This window comes from Callorhinchus milii, unplaced genomic scaffold (assembly GCF_018977255.1).
Source record: "Callorhinchus milii isolate IMCB2004 unplaced genomic scaffold, IMCB_Cmil_1.0 Scaffold2, whole genome shotgun sequence".
In the NCBI taxonomy this organism is placed as follows: Eukaryota; Metazoa; Chordata; class Chondrichthyes; order Chimaeriformes; family Callorhinchidae; genus Callorhinchus; species Callorhinchus milii.
In genome coordinates, this window is record NW_024704743.1 from 57,462,060 (window position 1) to 57,478,126 (window position 16,067).

Here is a 16,067-nt window from a genome sequence, read left to right on the forward strand (position 1 = left end):
AATAAACCTCGCATTTGATATAGCGCCTTATCACATCTTCAAGATGTCTCAATGCGCTTCACAGAATATACTGCAAAGTGAATTGACTGTATATTTTGTGGGCAAAACGCAGCAGCCAATTGTACATTGATTGAGTGACCAAATTATTATTATTATTTTTGAACAACAACAACAAAATTACATTTGTAAGGGCCTTTCACGTCGGGAGAGCAAGGTGCTGGATAGCCAGTATTTCGGACACGAGCTGGGGATCAGGATGGTGGAGGGCAGGCGGAAAAGGAGGGTCACTGAAGCCATGGTCGAAGAGGAGGGTCTTGAAATGGGTTTTGAAGGAGGCAAGGGAGGGCCGAAGCAGAGGCACTGCGGGATGAAGTTCCAGAGCATGGGGGCAGAGTGGTTGAAGGTACGCCAGGCAATAGTTGGGCGGGCAAGGCGGTGGACATGAAGCAGGACAGAACCCACTGAGTGGAGAGTTGGACATGATGGTAGAGGTTTAAGAGATCATAGGGTAGGAAGGAACAAGGCCATGGAGAGCTCTGAAAGTGAGGACCAGGATCTTGAACTGTATCCCTTCTGAGTGATGGCCCAGGGAACCAGCGGAGCCGGGTGAGGATGGGTGTAATGGGGTCTGCAGAGTTCTGGATGATCTGCAGCCTGTGGAGGGAGGAATTGGGGAGGCCAACAAACGGAATTTGCGTAGTCGAGCCTCGATGTGATGAATGCGTGGATGTGGGTCTTCGTAGCCTGCAGTGAGAGATAGTGGTGTGCAGTGTTGTGGAGGTGGGGAAAAGCAGAGCGGGGTCATGGCATGGATGTGGGAAATGAAGAAGGATTGAGGGTCAAACAAGACGCCAAGGTTCCATGAGGTGTAGGGTGATGCTGTCCACGCCCAAGGTATGGAGGTGCTGATGAGGGCCTTGGTCACTTTTAAGTTAAAATATTTGGCCAAACTAAGTTACATTACATTGAAACCTGTTGATATTTCATGTTGTTAAACTACAGTATTTTCCAAAGTTGTTCCTCATATATTCCTTGAGGATTATGTGCATCGTTTTGTCATTATTTATGTTATATGTTAATGAGGCTTTGCAAAAACACAGCATCTGTTGTTTCTTTATTTCACATTAAAATCTGCCATTCATTGCTTGATAACATTTGCCTGATGCTTGAATCCTGGTTTCTATAATAACGGCACCAATTATAACTCAGCATGCCAGAGAGGTACCTCATAATAGTCTAATTTAAGTTCATTTGTTTCCCAGATAAGTAGTTTATAATAATTAGCCTTTCGTAACATTCAGAAATACTCTGTGGACATGCTGTTTGTGGATTGCTTACCAGATACATTAGCAGCTGGCATAATTTGTATTGAAAGATTATCAATTCCAAGTGTAAAAATAAAACATAAACGCTTGAATTGCACAGCAGGTCTATCAGCATCTGAAAGAGAAAGTGGATTAATGATCTGGCTGTGATCACTTTAATCACTGCTCAATGTTATTCAGAGTCTGTGAACTTTAGAGATGTTGGAGGAAAGCCCATTATTTACAATGGAGAGAGGACAACAATTTATACTTCTAGATTGCCCTCAGGTTGGAAGAACATTTTACTTTACAAAGACTAAGAGTGAGCCTGAGCTGGGATGAAGCTAAGGGTGGGGAGGGGAGGGGGGCAACACTCCTTCTGGAAGGAGGTAGCAAAATGGATGTAGGCACACCCACTAATTATGGGGGCAGAACTGGTGGGTGGCATGAAGCAGTCTGGAGTTGGCAGAATGAAGAGAGAACCCAGGAGAGTAAAGTCACAGGAGATCAGAATGATAGGGTGGTGGAAGGTCATGGAGGCCTTTGAAGTTGATCTATTGGAGGAAGGAGAGCCAGTGGAACCAGGTGAGTTGATAGCCTGGTGCAGGAGCGTATATGAGCTGCAAAGATCTTTATGGAGGGTGCAGCTGAGGAGGATGGCAATCTGTCACTGGAAAAATTGAGCGGGGACGTGACAAGGTGTGGATGAGGGTTTTGTCTATGTTGAGGTGAGTCAGTGGCAAAGGTTGTGATGTTACATTATTAATGAACTTCTCCAGATCAGAAAGGGAGCTGGAATCAGCAGTAATCTCAGGCACCAGTATAGCAGCGGAAGAGATCATGGATTGGATTAAAGTTGGATTTGCAGCAAGAAAGCAGACAAAATAATCCATCCAGGTTTCCATGGCAGCTTCCTTTATCTGAGCTAATCCCTAATACAATTCTTTTTCAGCCTCATTTACGTTTTCTATTTCTGTAACAATATATTCAAGTTCCTTCTCTTGTTATTTTTTCCTGATGCACTCCAACCTTTTTGCAAATACAGTATTGAGTGGGATGAGTGCAATATTTCTCAAAATACTCCTAGCATTTTATCTCTCGGGTAATTATTTATTGTAAAGTGGCTGTGTGTTTTGTAGGTGAACACAGTAGCCAATTTGCTCAGAGCAAGGTCCCACAAACAGCATGAAGTGAATCACCAATTGGCAACTGGACTCCAGGAGGGCATCCCTTCTCTTTTAGATGGCATCAGTAGTGCAACGACATCTTTAACATTCACCTGAACCGGCAGCGGGACCTTGGTTTAGCATTTCATCCGAAGGACCATTGCAACACACCATTGCATTAGAATATCAGCCTAGACTATGTGAGTTCAGGATTCTGATATCTGCATCTATAAGTCATAGCATTGAGCCAGATAAAAATGGTTGATCATCAAAGCTGCTGTGAATTTTCTCTTGACCTGCCTGGGTTTGCTAGGCATGTCTCATAGGCCAATTCGCCCACATACTTCCCTAAAAGCCTTCCCACCCCTTATTTTGTTATACCCTTTTCCCAAAGAACAATCTCACTACCTTCAATTATTCATCCTTATTACTTCTAAAAATATTTTATCACTTTTTTCACTAACCTTGGAACCCCATCAATTATTCAACACAGGTCTTTGTTAAGCTCTATCTATCATCCCAACGTTTTCCTTGCTATTCTTATACTGTATTCATATATGTGTTCTCTTCACTCGCATTCATCGCCAGCTCTGAATGTCAAAGGCAGATGGGGATAACCATTTTTGTCAGCAGTTTTGGTCACTTGCTAAAGCTTTCCTATTCAGACAGTCCCAGACTAGTGACTTAAAGCTGCCTTCTCCAGTGCAAATTGTTCCACCTCTTTCCTTGATGATTACTCAAACATGTGTGAAGAATTTATTTTTTTCCCTTTGTTAATATCTTATATATTGTATGTTTTTAAAAAATCCTAACCTTATTTTTCTCTCTGCATCTGTTAACATTGCATGCAGAATGCATACCATCAACCTTCACTCAGCACCTTGAAAAATATTTTAGTTTGTAGCAGCTATTGCTAAATCTGCTTCAGTCTTTTACACTTTCTCACCTTGCTCTTTCCTCCCTTTGTCGCTCACACACACACACACACAGATTCCGTGCAGATCCACACAATCCGCTATTGACCTTACATTCCTATCTCTATGACCCTATCACTCCACCCTCACCAGGTTCCACTGGCTCCCCATCCTTCAGTGGAGAAAGTTCAAAATCATTGTCCTAACCTACAAGGCCTCCATGGCCTTGCCCCTTCCTTCTTCTATGACCTGCTGATCCCTTATTAACCTGTCCGCTGCCTCCGCTCAGCAGGCTCTGGCCTGCTCCACATCCTCCACCGAGTCCGGCCCACCTTCAGCAGTCGGGCCTTCAGCCTCTCTGCCCCCACCCTTTGGAACTCCATCCCACATTCCCTTTGCTTCACTTCCTCCTTTCCCTCCTTCAATGCACATTTGCAGACCCTCCCTCATCTCAACTACCCCCCTCCCACCCCTTGCTCGGGTCCAAATCCCTGACTGTACAGCACCTTGGAACATCCTCCTGACATGAAAGACTCTACACAATTGTAATTTTGTATTGTATTGTATGTTGATGCAATATTTCTTGTGGAATTATCCTTCCACTTCTTCCACCATTCATGTGTCATATTGTCAGCAGTCAAGTTTCCATTTCCTTTTTTTCATTTTATGTCCCAAAGCTATTGATTCATCCTAGCTGACTCAACCTCATCACAACACGAGGTTCCTCAGGCACCAGTTTGCCTTTGCTGTTTTGCTCATTAATAATTATTTGTGCATGAGCCTGGTTAATGTTGACCACCACAACTGATCACTAAAAATAGTAACATTTTTGCATGTGTTTATGGTCATGCAATTTTATTGTTTAGAGATTTCATGCATTCACAGCTGGGCAGTGAAAGGGTTAAATCACAGATCATCAACTGATAGCGTGCAATAGATATCCCGGAATGCTGAAGATAAAAATAATAATAATCCTTGCATTTGATATAGCGCCTTATTATGTCTTTGAGATGTCTCAAGGTTTTCACAGCATGTACTATAAAGTGAATTGACGGTATATTTTGTGGGCGAAAAGCGGCAACCAATTGCGCACAGCGGTGCCCCACAAACAGTCGTTAATTGAGCGACCAAATTTTGGGGCAGGCAGGAGGGATTATTACCCCCGAAAAGCGATCTGCCAATCGACTAACAAGTGAGGTTCTACTTACTGCTAGGTAATCAGAGAAGTGTGGAGTAAAGAATCAAACCCAGGATGTCTCTTTTGTGAGGCAAGTGGTCTAACCACAAAACGCTCCAGAACCTGCCTAGGAGTAGGTTAGATAATCGACTAAAATCTGTCCCTAGTTTTACAGTATTATTGTTAAAATGCCGCATGTGATCAATAGATTTTGAACCATTTACAAGTACAATAATCAATTATATTTGGATTAGCCATTAAGAGGTTTTGGCTATGGACTCAGCTGCTTTATAATGAATATTGTGTTCTTCTGAACGATGGTAGCAGGCTACATAAATTTTTTGTGTGCTGACTAATATAAAGTGAGAAGCCTTCGCACCTGGAATTTTTTCTCTGTTTAACAGCTCAGCTTTAATTGCAAAAATTGCAAAATAGTATTTATCCTTACGTTCCATTTCATGAAGGATTGTGAGGAAAGACCAGATAGAAACAAAAGATGAATCCTGTGCCAAAATGTTAGAGTGACAGCAGGACTTTTCACATCAACTGGAAATACTGAGTTTTTCATCCTGGGGCCTGAAATATCTCATGTTTTTAGGATTAAGACTATTGTCTTAAAATTGAAGATCATGCAGAAGTTTGGAAAACACTCTTAAATTCAGGTTTTATTTGGAAGCTGATTTTCCTCTGTGCCCAAAAAATAACTGCAAGCTTCTGAATTAAGATTAAATGTCAAAATGTAAAATCCACAGATATTACAATAGTTCACAATAAAGATATATTTGGATTGGTCTCTGTTCCTTGGTGTAATGCTCGTAGAAAAGTGCTTTATACGAAAATCATTCCCTGAAACCGTATTAAAGCTGCACTGCCCAAGCTAACCTTGGTTACTGTGTTATTGGCAATTTTTCGATTTAATGATTTTATGTTTATGACAACAAATTTGTTTCCCAGACTTAAGGCATATGTGTAAACCTCATGACTCCCATAAAATAAAATATATTCTTACAACCTATCTCCTTCCTACAAAATTAACTGACTTGACATGACTGTCCCCCTCTGCCCTCATCATTAAACGACTAAGCCTATTCTCTATGGTCATGAGTTCAAAGAGCAGCTGGTGTTGCTTTGAGTTTCTATCGCTTTCAGTCAGAAATAGCACTTTAGGGAATGGTTGATATATATTTCACATTTATTAGCAATTTAGAAACTAGAACCATAGAAATTTACAGCACAGAAGAAGGTCATTCGGCACATTTTAAGATCAAACCTTCCAGACCCATTTACTTGCCCTTTCCCCATAACCAAGGAGTCCACTCCTTTTTAGGCATTTGTCTAGTTCCCTTTTGAAAGCTAATATGGATTCTTCGTCCACAAAATACAATGTCACTACACTTTACAGTATATCCTGTGAAGCACTTTGAGAGGTCTTGATAACATGATAAGACGCTATGCCAAATACAAGGATTATAGGATTATTATTATAACCACCTCTCCCAGCAGAGCATTCCATATCCTATCTGCTCTGTGTGTGTAAAAAAAATCCTAATCTCCCCATTTGCTTGTTTGTTAACTATCTTCAATTGATGTCCATTTTATTGAAAAACATTGCTGTCAAACAGCAAAAAGCAATCTATGGCCCAAAGGCCAAACATCCAATATACTTAACATGTGCTGCTAAGCGCACACACCAATACATACATTTTGATACATTTTCTTATCATGTTCTAACATTTCAAAGCATTTCATGCAATGAGTTACGTAAAAGTGCAGTAACTGATGTTATGTAAGCCAATACCCTAGCAGATAAGCTGGAAAAACAGTAGGAAACTTGTATCAGACCAAAGGGAATATCCATGCATATGTGGAACTCTCATCTGGCTTTGATACTCTTAAACATGTTGATGGATTTCCATTTGTATTATCAGACCACTTGTTGACCCAAACTAATATTTGGCAAATGAACCGAAAAGCTTTCTTCATCCAAACCTCTTTTATGAAGCTAATTGAAGTTAGCAATGTGTCATGTCTCAAGAGTTCCTAGATGCGACCCTACATGAAGGGCGGTACATAAATTCAAGTTGTTGCTGTAGTAATGCTTCCTGAACAGAAATGGAATGAGTTGACCCAATGGCACTATTACTCCAAGCATATTGGCCAATATTTCTTCCTCATTGAAATTCATCCCCAAAACATGACAAATCCATTTTATGATGCTGGGAGAAATAGTCTTATGGGATCGTTAATGTGTAATGGACCCATCTGACAGGATATTTGTTTAACATAATCTGAAGGACAACACTTCCACCGATGCAGCACTCACTCAACAACAAGTATCCAGAGATGTTCATATGATGAATGGCACCTTCAAAATTCTTCTTTATTGTAAAGGTCACGTGTGACTGGTGCTGAACTAAAACAATCACTCTACCAACACCTTGGATTTTCTGAGCTGTTGCAACCACAGTATAATCACATTTTCTTTGCAGTTTGACAAAGCACCTTTCTGTATTGCTTTTCTCAGCTGATACATCAGAAGTTTGATGATGTGAGCTTGATTTATTTATGAAGACTTAATAAGGTAGAACATGGAAGTGGGGGAGACTATATCGAAATTTAGTTTTCTTGACTTATCTTGTCTCCTCTCCTACACTTTCAACCTTGATCATGTCCTCTAATGTGGGCCGAAATTCTGAACAATAAACAATGGTAACAATTGAAGCAACCTTATGCATGCAGAAAAGATTAATGAACCATGTGAAATGGTGATGTCTTGGAGACTAATAGAGGATTATTCCTAGAGACTCGTGCAAAATAATTAGTTTGGGAGCAATGAACCATTATAAACACACACGACATGGTGAAGGCAGATACCTGTCAAATCGCTCATAAGGAAACGCTAAAACCTAAAATGACAGCTGCTGGAAGGTGTTACCTGAAGTTCAGGTTTGTGAACATCTGTTCCTATATCTAAGGCTTGGAATGCACCTTGATTGATATGCAGAGAGGTAAGCAGCTGTTGTCCAAGTTTCGCACCTCCAACTCATGGAACCGTTGCTCAATGGATAGGGATATGTGTCCAAACTGTGTGCATGAAGATGGTGGTAATGCTCCCATGTATTTCATGTGCCATTCTTCTGGAAGCTCGCAGGGAGTCTCTGGTGCCTGCCATCCTCATCATGAAGGCTCAAACCCACACTTGTTAGCTGCAAATCACCAACTATTGACTGTCCTCCTGGAGAGAGGATATTGTACGGTCTTCTTGGTGCTGAACTGGCTGCAAAGTGGCAAACTTGACAATGGAACTTTAAATTGAATCAATCCTCTGTGATAGTGTCAGTAGTCCGGTTCCTGATCTGGGTGGATTTGTAATCCTCCAGGGCAATGCCAATGACAGATCAGTCAGTCTAGTTCATTTGCAGGACTTGAAGGTGCAGGAGGAAGGATTCGTCCCACTCAACTCCTGTTAACCCTACAAGCAAAGCCCTAAGAGAAAATGGTGATCTGAGCTAAACAAGCAGGAGGAAGCTTGCTGGACCAAGTGCCTGCTGGTGTGTGTGAATCAGGTGGTTGAACTGAGCACTTGGGCAGTGAATAATGTACACACACAATCTTGTTGTAACCAAACCAGCTATTATAAAGCTATTATATTTACAATGGGACTTCACTGCCAAGGTTGGAAAATCTACAACTAGTGTTGCCGAACCCAGATTTGCACTGAGCCACATGAGTGGCACATGAACAATGTGAGCCACACCAGTCAAAAAATGTTACACCAGAGATGCATGTGTAAGTATCCAATTATGTACAACAAGAATTAAAGACATAAGCAGCACCAGCTTAGTCATAATGGAATTACTACAACAAAGACATTGCATTATGTATGTATGCGTACGTCTCACACTGGCCGTTTTAGAATATTCCATACTCAATTCAAATTTGCAGCAATTACGCAATAATTTGCTAATTTTCAAATGTAACTTTGTAAACAACAACAACAAATCACATTTGTATAGCGACTTTCATGTTGGGAGGACATCCCGAGCCATTAATGCTTGTACAGTCACACATGCAAGTTGCTAGTATTTAACTGACATTCATTTACATACGAAGAGAGTAGAGACATCATAAGGTGCAAGTTATGTTCATTTTAATACAACAACAACAAACAACAACAAAATTACATTTATATAGCGCCTTTCATTTCAGGAGGATGTCCCATAAAATATATAAAAACAGTTTGTGGGAATTATGTGTTTAATATACACAATATTATATTTTCACTCAAAAAAACATGTATTAATTGAGTAAAAGGTACTCGTTTTGCTTGATTAATCAGACAAGTATTATTTTAGCTGATTATTTCAATGGAATATTCAAAAAGTCTGACTAGAGAAATTATTACCGCACAGATATAACGCATTTAAATAGTGTTGATCACGTCTCTGTAGGCAAATTATCAGCGGGAATTATCTGAGACACCTGGTTTCTGCTGAAGCTGAGGTGACTTGAGCCATACTGAGACACATGGCTTGTGGCTCTATGGTATGACATTGTTGAAGTGAACCTTGAAAGAGAGCAGGCTCTTGCTGGATATTGATGACACTGATTTCAGTTGTCCCAGCCACCTGACTTCTTACAATTAGCCCCCTCCTGCAAAAATAAACATGAATTACATTTATAAAGCTTTTCGGAGTTATAACTTATTTATAATGATTTGCAATGGCTCTATAAATTACAGTGGTAATACAGGAGCAGCAATATACATCCATTTTTAGAGTATATTTTCTTGGCACCATTTCAAAATCCACTTCCAGTGTAGAGGAAAGAGCCTTGAAAGGGCCCTCTCACAAGGACAAACCAGCTTTAATGAATGATGTACAATGGGACTGCACAGTCAAATTTGGAAAATCTACAGATGAAGGAATAACCTTCATGGTTTCCAGGTGTAGCTCTTGAATAATGCAATTATATTGGATTCTTTCCAATCCTCAAGAATCTTTCATGAATTTCATGAGAGAACATGAATATGAGAGGCTAGTGCCTCTTATTAACATTAAAAAAAGAAATGTAAGTCACCAAATAATACATGTAAGTTTCATTTTTTTCTTTAGAGTTTGGCTTGAAATCTAGCCACACTAATTTGGGTAACCATGTTGCATACTCATGCTTCTACAGAGCTGGTTGAATCCTACCTCCCCCACCCACAGATGTTTTAGATATGGTACTAATGTTATTGACCTTCAAGGGGTATAAGGCTAAATGGATCCACCAAGACTCATACTGAAACCCTTTCAAAGAAGCGCAAATCCGAACTGAACAGTCAACCTCATAGGCTCTGGCAGCATCACATGAGTCACCCAGCGCTCAATGCACTTCCACAGCTATATGATCCAGTGTGCCTTCTGCCTGCATTGATGGTGTTGCTGTATCCTGAAGGGTTGATGTACAGGGGCACCTGTCTTGTAGTCCAGATGCTACTTTTCCCAGACAGGCAGTCTTCTATTGCCGTATTAGAATCTGAGAAACACACAGAGAAGGATAAACGTGCAAACGTATAAACACTGGCATGGACTAGTTGGGCCGATTGGTCTGTTTCTGTGCTGTACAGTCTATGTAAATATACTCCCCAAACCATAATCCATTCTTTTGAAGAACTTTGAGACATTTTCCTATGTAAAAATCACCATATAAGTGCAAGTTGTGGGATAAATGGAACAGCTCTGGGGTCTTAGACTCATTGCTGTACATTGTTCATTGATTTTGGTAAGTGGTGACAATAGATAAATAGATGATGTCACATAAAGAAGGAGCAGCCCACTGCATGTTATGAACAAAGCAATTGTATTAAAGCCAAACATTGCCATAATTTTTAAAATCTTATTTGGTGCAGCAAGTCACCTAACCAAAATAATAATAATAATAATCCTTGCATTTGATATAGCATCTTATCGAGACATCTCAAAACGCTTTTCACATAGGAAAATGTGTTTTCGCATAGGAAAACATTACCACCAGCATTGTAATGCAGTGTCAGCTTAGACCATGTGATTCCAAGTCTTGACGTGGGGCTTGAACCAACATCCTTCTGACTGAGAGGCATAGATTCTTAGGTGGATTTGAAAGAAGAGAGGGAAGGGCCAAGGCAGAAGGATTTCAGGAAAGGGCTCCAGTGACTCTGCCAGACACTATGAGGCTGACTGTTCAGTTGCACTTCCTTGAAAGGGTTTCAGTATGAGTCTTGGTGGATCCATTTAGCCTTATACCCATTAAAGGTTAATAACATTAGTACCATATCTAAAACATCCAGCTGTGGGGGAGGTAGGATTCAACCAGCTCTGTAGAAGCATGGTTCCAGAGAGATGGAGCAAATTAGTTGAGCCTTATCTGCTGATGTGGGGCAGAACAGGCAGGTGCTAAGCAACAGGCTGGAATTGGCAGAGTGGCCAGTTGAGTAAAGTCATAAGGTGGTGCAAGACCATGGAGCCATTTTAAAGTGAGGTCAACCATCTTAAATCTGACCTACTGGGGGATAGAAAGCCACTGGAGTCTGCGAGGATGGGGGTAATGGGCTTGCAGAACATGGTGTGGGAAAAGATAAAGACAGCAGAGTACTGCACTTTGTGGAGGATTGTGCTGGAACTTTACATAACTGGCTCCTCCATCGAATAATGAGAACGTTGAGCTCTTTGTTGAGCTATTATGACTCTATTATTTGCACATTTCCCCATTGGCAGTATTTTACTGCTCTTTGTGATGGTTGCATGACTGTGAAATACAGGCATGCTCACTAGGTGGCACTAAAGTTTTACAGTTAATGTTTAATTTACTTCTTGACCGGATCGTGCTGAATTGCAGTGGGAATGTATGGTACCATGAAGAAAATTGAGGAGAAAGTGGGATATTTAAACATATATCTGCAAATCACATTCAGTGCAATAAAGCCTGCCCTTTGTTGGAAGCAGGGAGGAAATATTTTTAAAAGACAGAGATTTACAGACTATGGGGTGTAAGCTACACTGATTACACTGAGTGAGTGAGATCCCTGTATGTTATGAGAAATTTTGAAAGGATGAATAGTATTTTGAAAAGTCTTCTTTATTGTAAAGTTCATGTGTGACTTGTACTGAACTTAAACAATAGCTTGGGTCTTTTCCAAGCTGCTATAACCTCAGTGCAATTGCATTTTCTCTCTGCAGTTTGACAAAGTAGCTCTGTGTTTTTATGGTTTTGCTCTTGTCAGCTGATATGTATGATCTTGTGAGCTTGATTCATTTATAAAAATGTAACAATAACAATCCTTACATTTGATATAGCGCCTCTCACGCCAGGAGGAACTCTCAGAGGGAGAGCTTCACAGAGTATTTTGTAATGAGGAGTGACTTTGTGGGCAAAATAATAAAACAAATGAACTAATAAGACAAAGTATGGAAATGAGGATGAAGATATAGAACTACGGCTCTCAATTTTACCATCCTCACCTCTGCAACGTGACCTACTTCTACCACTACCTCTCCTAGGCTGCTGAGCCCCTCATCCATCCCTTCATCATTTCCAGGCTCAGTTATTCCAATGCTCTGCTCCCCAGTCTCTTCAGTTCCTCCCAACACTAGCCGCAGACTATCCAGAACACTGCTGCCATGTCCGCTCCCACACCTAGATCTTTGAGCCTATCACCCCCATCCTTGCTTGCTTCCATTGACTCCCCATTCCTTAGTGGATTCAATTCAAGATCCCTAGTTCCCTTCATTCCAATATCAGACTCCAAGACAGCTGTGTGAAGCACATTGTCCATCCGATGTGAAAAGAGCTTTGTAAATGTAAATTGTTCTTCTAATAGACTTACTATCTTCTGTCCTACAATTTGATCCCTTCATACACAAGGAACCCAAGTTTCAGAATAAGTACAATGTAACAATTGAAAGAACCTGGTAGTACAGAACAACATAATGCATCACCTCACATCACTACGAAGTCCACCAGTCTAGGAAGGTTCCTTCCTAAGAATATACATTTTACCAAGCTTTGAATAACATACTTGACTCTTCTCTCTATCAGAGCTGCCTATCATAATTGATAAGCGAGTTAAATGTTTATGAAATTCATTAAATATATGCACCCTGTTCCATTTTTAATTTCAAGTCTTTGCTGAATTTACCATTGGGTGTGTGACTATTGGTTTGCATCCACTGCTAAGGGGAGGGGAAGAAATGGCTATTCCCGTTTAGTATCCAGTAACTCTGGTACAAAGAGGAGATTCATGGACTCTAAGTGAGAAGAAACACAGGCTCAGCTTTGATGCCTCAAACAGCATGGCCAAACAGCCCATTGTCATGAAAATATTGGGCAAAGTATTGAAGGATTGCTCACACCAATGGAAGTATAGTGCCTCATGAAGCATTTCTCTAAAGCCTAAAGATTGAAGAAATAAAGTTGGAAAAGAAAATGTATATTAGAGCAGCAGGATTTGAGAGTGACAATAATTTCAATTTAGTCCTGTGAACTGAAGGGTTATCCTAAAAATGTGATCATGAAAGCTTAATTTATGCATTGTAAGTAATGGATTGATGAGAATGCCAAGATCTGGACTACAGATGTTTGAAGATACAAAGTGAACTTTACTGATTACCACAGGATCCTGGGATCAAACCTGTTACTTAAATCTCCTTAATCCATAGGCATGAAAACAAAGGATCATAAGAACTATATTCACACTCAATTTCAAAGAGCAGTATTCATACATTGGAGTGATTGATAGGATTCATTCTCAGTGGAGTTTCTACCATAGACATAGATTAAGCTGGGTATTGATCAAGTCTTATGTTTTTTACTCAAGTTTTTGCTTTCAAGTTTTAGCTCTGTTCAATAATGTCAAGTGAACATCACATTCATTCCAAATTATCTAAAATGTAACTTGTTTAGTGGTATGGATTGTCCGATTCAATGAATCCCAACCCGTATGTTCCAAATCCCTGACTGTCCAGCTCCTTGGGACGTCCTCCTGACATGAAAGGCGCTATACAAATGTAATTTGTTGTTGTTATTGTATTAATCTACAGAGTAGGTCAATGACGATACTCCCCTCTACCAATATTGACTGAGTTTCTCTCCTACAAACTGATACATTTCACCTCTTCTATGCAGAAGTGGAATTTTCTAATGTGGATTCAGTTGTCGAGCTTGCATTACAGGCCTGAATCTCATCATAAATATAAGCTTTTGGGATATTGTAGCTATTTCAATTCTGCCTCGCAGTACTTAGAGCATTTTACTTAAGCATAGAAAAATGTTACAGTATTTTACAAATATTTTTCGGAAAGGTGTGTTACACTATATGCTTTGTCCCAGGTTATGCTCAAATTATAGTTTAGTTTCTACCAAAGGGAATATCTAGATTTCTATTTATTTTAAGACATGGAATTTCTCAATATGTTGGCTGATCCATTATGAGAGGTGGGATCTTCATTCCAATACCTGCTCAATTTTCTGTGTTGTGGGGTTTTTGGAGATGCTGTACTGTATATTAAAGTGAAAAGTGCACAAGTGTAATAAACTATGAAACCAGAAGCAACATTGACAATGTATGTTAACACTCAGCATTTCACCTCTGTGCATAACCATCAATCCGGCTATATTTGGTGACATGAGGGATTACAGCACTGTACTGTAAATATTCATCGAATATTTACAGCAAACACATGAATTTTGCAGCATTATATGCTTCAAGATGGTACTTTTTAAATGTTTCCATTAAACTACATTGCTTTAAATACGATGGAACAGAAATGGACAAGGGAATAATGTGCAAAGCATGGTTTTGTGGGGATTGCAAAACGCAAGGTTCACTTTACTGAATCCTTTTATTTTCCTGTTTCTGAATTCAAGCAAAGACAAACCTTAAATTAGAAATGATGGGGTGAAAACAACAACAACAACAAAATTGCATTTATAGAGCGCCTTTCACGTCGGGAGGACGTCCCAAGGTGCTGCACAGTTGGCTCGGGACCCGAGCAGGGAAATGGTCAGGGTGAGGGAGGGAAGGAAGGGAGTGAGGAGGGGGTAAAGAGTCGAGAGGTGAGCTGAAGCCATGGTCGAAGAGAAAGGCCTTGAGACCGGCCTTGAAGGAGGAAAGGGAGGAGGCAAGGCGAAGGCACTGGGGGATGGAGTTCCAGAGCCTAGGGGTTGAGAGGCTGAAAGCCCGGCCACCGATGGTAGGACGGTTAGGTAGGGGGATGTGGAGCAGACCGGAGCCAGAGGAACAGAGGGTACGGGCAGGTAAGTAGGGGGATAGTAGGTTGGAGAGATAGGAGGGAGCAAAGCCATGAATGGCCTTGTAGGTGAGGATGAGGATCTTGAATTTGATCCTCTGGGGGATGGGGAGTCAGTGGAGGTGAGCGAGGGTGGGAGTGATGTGATCGCGAAGCCTGGTGCGGGACAGTACACGAGCTGCAGAGTTCTGAATGACCTGCAGCTTGTGGAGGGAGGTGCCGGGAAGGCCGACGGGGAGAGAGTTCGCGTAGTCCAACCTTGAGGTGATAAAGGTGTGGAACAGTGTTTCAGCAGGGTGAGGGGTAAGGTAGTGCCGTAGTCTGGCGATGTTTCGGAAGGCGGTGCCAGTTGTGGCGCGGATGTGGGGAAGAAAGGACAGCTCAGGGTCGAACAGAACACCGAGGCTTCTGACTGGCTTTGAGAGGTGGAGAGTGCAGCCTTGGATGCTGATGCTGTCAGCGCCTGAGGTGCGGAGGCGCTGACGTGAGCCAATCAGGAGGGCCTCAGTTTTGTGCACATTGAGCTGAAGAAAGTTATCTCTCGTCCAGGACTCGATGTCAGTGTCAGACAGGCTGTCAGGACATCGGTGGTCGTAGAGTTGAGGGTAGAGGAGGAAAGGTGGAGTTGGGTGTTATCCGCATACATGTGGAAGTTAACCCCATGTCTGAGGATGATGTCACCAAGGGGAGCATATAGAGCGTGAAGAGGAGGGGAAAAATATAGTGCTTCAACATAAAACATTGCAAATTGGACCCCTATTGCTATATTGTATTACAAGCCACTATTACATTGTTAGGTGGCATATAATACACTGTTGGTTGGTGTTTAAATCAAGCTTCATACGTGTATACATTGTACAATATTGTTACTTTTATACAGTCAATTGGAAGGTTGAATGTATAATTTTCAAAATTACTTGGAAAAGAGTGGAATTGGTAGATCAGAATTTGAAGATCAGAAGACTACAAGAAAAAGTTCAGATGAAGGCGCCCCTGCAGCCCATTTGAACTCATCTGTCCAGAATATAATAATAATCCTTACATTTGATATAGCACTTTATCATATGGTTGAGACCTCATCCTACCATTCTTGTAGTATAGCATCAACCCGTTTTTTAAATGAGTCCAGTGTCCTGGCCTCAACCACCTTTCCTGGAAAACTGTTCCACTTGTTAATTATTCTCTGGGTATAGAAAGCCTTCCTGGTGTCTGTCCCGAAATTGCTCTTTGCAACCTTG